This window comes from Physeter macrocephalus, chromosome 14, assembly GCF_002837175.3.
Source record: "Physeter macrocephalus isolate SW-GA chromosome 14, ASM283717v5, whole genome shotgun sequence".
Classification (NCBI taxonomy): Eukaryota; Metazoa; Chordata; class Mammalia; order Artiodactyla; family Physeteridae; genus Physeter; species Physeter macrocephalus.
In genome coordinates, this window is record NC_041227.1 from 80,567,185 (window position 1) to 80,573,339 (window position 6,155).

A 6,155-nucleotide genomic window follows, 5' to 3' on the forward strand; every position below is an offset into this window, starting at 1 on the left:
GCTGCACCTCCTGCCTCCGGGGCCGCGGAACGGTGCTCTCAGGTGTTACTCGCTGGGCCCTGGGCCCAGCCCCGCTTGTCAACCACCCTCGCAGCCGGCAGCTTAGGCGGCTTGGCGAGGCCCCGCGAGGCCCCGCGCCCCCTTGGCCCGCGTCTATGGTGCAGCAGGCCTCCTCGCGGCTGCCTGCCCCTCCGCACTACCTGCCTGAGTCCCGCTCCTGGGCTATCCGTGTGCGTCAGTGTAGCACACGGCCTTTCCCAGCATCGATATTCCCGGACCACCTGCTCTTCCAGAACCTTCCCATGAAGGGGTGGGGTCACCTCTGGTCCCTCTTTCAGCCTGGGCAGGCCTCCGATAGCCTTATGGATAGAGTGCAGCTGAGAGATGCTCTCGGTCAGCGCGGCAGCTGTAACAAATACCACAGACCCGGCGGCGTAAACAGCAGACATTTATTTCCTCTCAGCTCTGGAGGCCGAAGATCCAGGTGTGGGCAGGGTGATTCCTCCCGAGGCCGCTCTCCTTGGCTTGCAGATGGCCGTCTTCTCCCGTGTCCTCACGTGGTCGTCCCTCAGACACGTGTGTGTCTGTGTCCTAATCTCCCCTTCTTATTAGGACACCTGTCAGACTGGTTTAGGACCCACACGCATGACCTCATTTTACCTTAATTCTCTCTTTAAAGACCCCGTCTCCAGCACAATTGCATCCTGAGCTACTAGGCCGGCGCACGAATTTGGAGGGGGCACAATTCTGCTCCTAACAGATGCTGTCTGACGTCTGAGGCTGGTATCATAAAAGGTGATGCGCTGCCGCCGGAGCACAGGGATGGTGCAGTGGGGGCCGGGGGGAGGCCCACGCGGAGGGGAACCGAGGCCTCTGGCCCTCTGCCAGCACCCCCTGCCAGCCACGTGAGTGCACCATCTTGCAAGGCATCCTCCTATCGTGGACCCGCCTTCCAGGGGACTGGTTCTGTGCCAGGCTCTCTACCTACATTGGCTCCTAGAGCTCCTAGAGCAGCCACAGCAGGCCTGTGAGGTGGGAGACATAACTGTCCCCGTTCTGCAGGGGAGAGACTGGAGGCTCAGAGAGGGCAGGCCCCTTGCTCCCGCCAGAGCAGGGCCCAGGAAAGGCTGAACCCACGCTGGTCTTAACCACTCTTGGCCAAGCACTGAATCGCGCTGCCTCAGCCTGGACAATCCTCCCCAGGCCCCAACTGGCGGGTTCCACACCTGGGCAGGTACAGGGCCAGTAGCCAGTAATCATCCCCAAGGAGTGGCGGGAAAAAATTACAAAAGTTACAAGATGACACAGCCTCCAGGAGCCCCAGGCGATGGGCTGTCGGTCCCTCATTGGCTGTTGGCCTGTGTAACCCTGGACAGCAAGGAGGGTGGGACCCTGAGAGGTGGGGGCTTTGGGTCGCCTTAGATCTTTCCGCAAGGTTGAGGTGGGTTCCAAGGACGCTGGAGAATCCTGGCACCAGGAAGGGCTCAGGGCCAGACCCCCAGCACCCCTCTCCCTCCCCGTGGGACCTTGTGGGTCTACGTGGCTGGGAGGGCGGGTGTCACAGGGGGGCTCTGGGGGTGTGCGCCCACCCCCACCTCTCTGCATTTGCTTCACGTTTTACTCCTCTCTCCACATGGCTTCCCCCACCCCATCTCTCTTCTTTCTCTGCAAATGGACGTCAGATTTCCCAGACCCCATGGGAATAAAGCTGCCCCGCAGCCACCTGCAGGGACTGACCTGCTACCCCAACTGCTGATGTGATCGGTCTAGCTTAAGTCAGGTGACCGGCCCTGGTCCAATCATCAGGGCCCAGATGGCTATGGGGTGGGATGGCAGGGAAGACGTGACAGCTGGGTTCACCCTAAAACCACAGCCCGCATCAGTGTCAGCTCGGTGCCTGGACTAGACCTACCGCTCCTGCAGCCATATCCCCTGCCCAGCCTCCCACAGCAATTGGCACAGAACCGGTCACATGTGGCTTCTCCCTGGATTCAACCAGGTGGGCCAGCAGCGCCCCTCTAAGGTCACGCTGAATGTGATCTTTGGCCATCTGGCTGGAGGTGCGGTGTCCAGAAGCAGGAAAGTGATAGGACTCTTGGCTGGTTGGTCAGAAAAAGGAACATTCTGTTTGGTTCTGAGTGCCTGACTTTAGGGACACTGGCAGATCAGAACATCCCCAGGGACAGGATGGGAGGACCCAGACGCCAGCTTAGGACACACGGTTAAGGAACTGGAGGGGGTCAGCAGAGGGGAGGATGAGCTGGCCACCTTCAGACGCCAGGCAGGCAGGAGGAGGAGCGGGGGGTGATTTGTACATCTTCAGAGGGCAGAACACAATCAACAGAAGCAGATTTGACCCAACACTGGAGAGACTTTCCCACAGCCAACCTGACCAGCATTAGATGTGGCTGCCCTGGAGGTGGTGAGCTCTCCATCACTGGCGGTATTCAAGCAGCAATAGGACAGCTGTGGGTCGGGGACATCGTACAAGGTGAGCAGTTGGCCCCCCATGCTCCCGCAGCTCTTCTCATCTGATGGCCGCCATCCAGGGCTGGCTCTGGGGAGACAGCATCTCGTTCTCTCTAAAAATGAATCCTCACTTCTCATCATTTCTGTCATGTTGAGTCCTACAGGAACAGCTGTTAAGAAATCACATTTGTACCTTCTCAGGAGCTCTCTTGAACTTGGAGTGCAAATTAACTTCATGTGATCTGAAATATAAAAGGTCGCTTCTCCCACAAATTAAAAGCTGGGAGCTGCTTGCCAAGCTGGTGAGCGTATCAGGTCCTGCGGGGACGTCTGCGGGGAGGGCCGGGCATCCACGCTGCTGCCACGTTCACGAGGACAGCTCCGCATCGTCCTCTCTCCAGGCTGTCTGCCCCGGTCACAACGTCCGCCCAGGCTGTGGCCTCTCCATCCCTGATGGCCCTTCCCTGCTGATGTGCAGCCTCCGGGACTTCCAAGTGTACCGAACACCCACACAGGGCACGCGGAGCCAGGACCCTGTCCTGCCCATCTTCCTGGCTTCTTCCTGCCTATGCTGTGTCGGAAGTGGGCAGGGCACAGCCGAGGGGCCTTCAGTCTCCCGGCGCTGCACCAGGGCGGAAGCCCCCAAGTTCTCGTGTGTCCCCACACCCAAAGCCCCTTGGACGCCAGAGGCCCTGGCTACTCCCCCCGACCCCCTCCCCACCCCCCCTGCCTCTCCACCGTCACCAGGACCAGAACTCCCCTTGACTGCACCCCATCCAGGATTCTCTCACCCTCACTCATCAGCAAGACTCAAGGACACCACTGCCAGCCCTGGCCGCTGAAATGCTAAACAGGAGTCGAGGGAACCGAGAGGACGTTCTCGCTCACAGAGCCTGGCTGTCCCAAAAGTTCCCCTCGCTGTGAGCTGGCTCTGCACCCTGGGCTGACCTTTCTTTACCTGTCTCCTCCCTCCTCCCCACCCAGGGGCCTCAGGCGGCTCAGGGCTCAGCCCCAGAGACGGGAGGCATGAGGGAACATGAAAGGATGATTGTTTGGCTGGTGTCAGAGTGTCGTGCCAGCACACACGAGCGGGACTGAGCGGGAGCTCGTGTGGCCGGAACACGGCGGGAGGCGGAGGTGAGCTGCGCCCGTGGCCTCACGGCTAAGCGTCCGGGCTCAGAGGTTGGAGAGGTCTGCCTCGTGGGCCTCAGTTCTGTCACCCGTAAAAAGGGGAGCGTAGCCCCATGGCTGGTAGCCACTGAGTGCCTGATGCAGGGTGTGGTGTGAGGGAGGAGGCCAGGGCGGGGCACGGACGCCTCTGGAGGGTCTGGAGGAGACTAGACAGCCTGGGGAGAATAACCAGGCCACACCTCTGGGAAGGGCCTGTGTCCTGTGTTCTCAGCCAGCTCCTTGTCACAGGTGGAAGGGGAGCATATGGGCTCCCCAACCGGTGCCCATGTGGGCTGGGGGCCAGTTAGGGGTGGAAGCTCACAGGTTGGTTCATTTCCAATAGAAACTGCACCACGGCCACATGGGGTCCCTACAGGATTTCCAGAACCTCCAAACTGATCTTAATTTCAAACCCCAATTACTTGCTCTTAAGGAAGAAGTTGGGAAGATGTAGCTGGGTCCAGGAGGGCGGGTTTCAGGCAGAGTCAGAGGCATCAGTCCTGCCTGATAAGAGGCCCTGGTGGCAGCCAGCCTTGGAAACAGCGGTCCGGCAGCTGCCAGCTATCGCCTCGCTGTAGGGGCTGCTCTGGCGAGGGGACCAGGGAGAGGTGGCCTGCCCTTCCAAGATGGAAAATCACCCCTCAACTGACCAGGCTGGGAGTGGCCATCCGTGGAGGACTTGGGATGCAGCTGAGGGACATTGAAGCCCGATGGTCCTCACCCCTGCGATGGGACACAGCATAAACCAAAGCCCCGTCTAAAGACAGACAGGAGGAACCCGGGGGTATAGTCTGCATGGGACCACGGAAAAGGCGGAGGGGTCAGAGAGCAAAGGAGCACAGGAAGAGTCAGCCAAGTCGCTAACTAGCCAGCACTCTTGCTCTGGTCCCCTCAGCTGACCTGAACCCCCGACCAGGGGTGGGGGAGGCTGCTGCTACTGCTGTCTCACCATCACTGCCGCCGTCACATCATCACCACCGCCATCACTGTCACCATCACCTCCATCATCACCATAAACATCATCAGTATCATCTCCACCACCACCATCGCCATTACCTCTATCATCACCATGATCAACACTTTCCTCACTGCCATCGTCACCGTCACCCGCATCATCACCGTTGTCCCCATCCCCATCGGCGTCCCACGCGGTCACCACCGTTATCAGCTCATGGTCTGCACAGACCCTTTCTCCCTAGGCCTATGCACATGCCGCCTCCTCCTTCCAGAACTTTCTACACAGCTTCACCTGGAGAAGAGCTACTCACTCATTAGGTCTAAGCTGGGAGAGCTCTTCATGGAACTTTCCCCATCACAGCACTGAGTGCACTAGACTGGAGCTGCTTGTCGAGCGTCTGTCCCTTCGGCGGGGAGCCAAGCTCCCTGAAGGCAGCCGTGCGCACCCACGCCCCCCAGCCCTGGAGAAGGCCCGCTCCATAAACAGGTCAACGATCAGCCACTAAGTACCCCGATGGGCTGTGTTCCTCCTCGGACCAGGCGGGCCCTGGGCCAGTGTTTTACAGGCACGATTTCTACCTCTTGGAGCACCTCAGAGTTCAGGCCTTGCCTGCAAGGACGCTGCCATTCAGAGACAGGGACTGACTCACCCGGGGGCGCGCAGCCCTGCGGCTCGTTCCGCAAGGCTCTGGTCCCCAGTTCTTGACTGGGGTCTGGTTTGCATGGCCTTCCCAGCGTCACTCCAGAGCCTCCCTTGCTGATCGCAACCGCGCAGAATCCCACCCCGCACGCCCACAAGCTTGACACAAACAGCCGTCGTCACTGCCAGCGTGGTGGCACCATCATCAGAGCCCTTCTCTGGAGTCCTGAATCAGCAGGCCCCGCCCTGGTCTCCGATGGGAGACCCTCAGCCATGGCCTCCTGCTCACCAGATGTCCACTCCAGTCCTGCCACCAGCCCAGGTGTTGGGCCAACCTGAGGCCTGGTTGAGAGTTCCCTGACCCCTGCACTCTGCGAAGTCAGGACTAACCAGGACCGTCCCCTGCAACCTGGGGCCTGCAAAACCCAGAATGCTTCCTCAGCATTCTCCCAACAGTCCCGAGACCAGGCACAACCCCTTCTCCATGGGTTTGGGGCACGTGGCCGCGCATGCCCATCCCCAAGCACCCGTCAGGCCCTGAAGGCCTGGACAGCCCTGGCTTTCTGAATCTTGGGCTGTAGGGGCCACACACGCCAGGCACACAGCACCCGGGCAGAAGGCCCCTGGGTCTTTGCATGCGACACCTACCGAGCCTGCCCTGGTCCACCCTGAGGACGGCCCGCCGCCTGGCCACCCTGCCTCCCCAAATCTGCTCATCTGACATCAAGGGCTCCCAAGGGGAGAGAAACCCAGGGAACATGATGAATCTGGAGAACCTGCATTATTAGCTCAAACTTCTGGCTGAACTGGAGTTTACACCAGGGAGTCAGCCTGGCAAGGCAGCAGGGTGCCAGAAGCTTCTCTCGGATTTGGGGGAATCAGGATGGGAAGGGGTCCCAGAGACCAAGCAACTGATGGG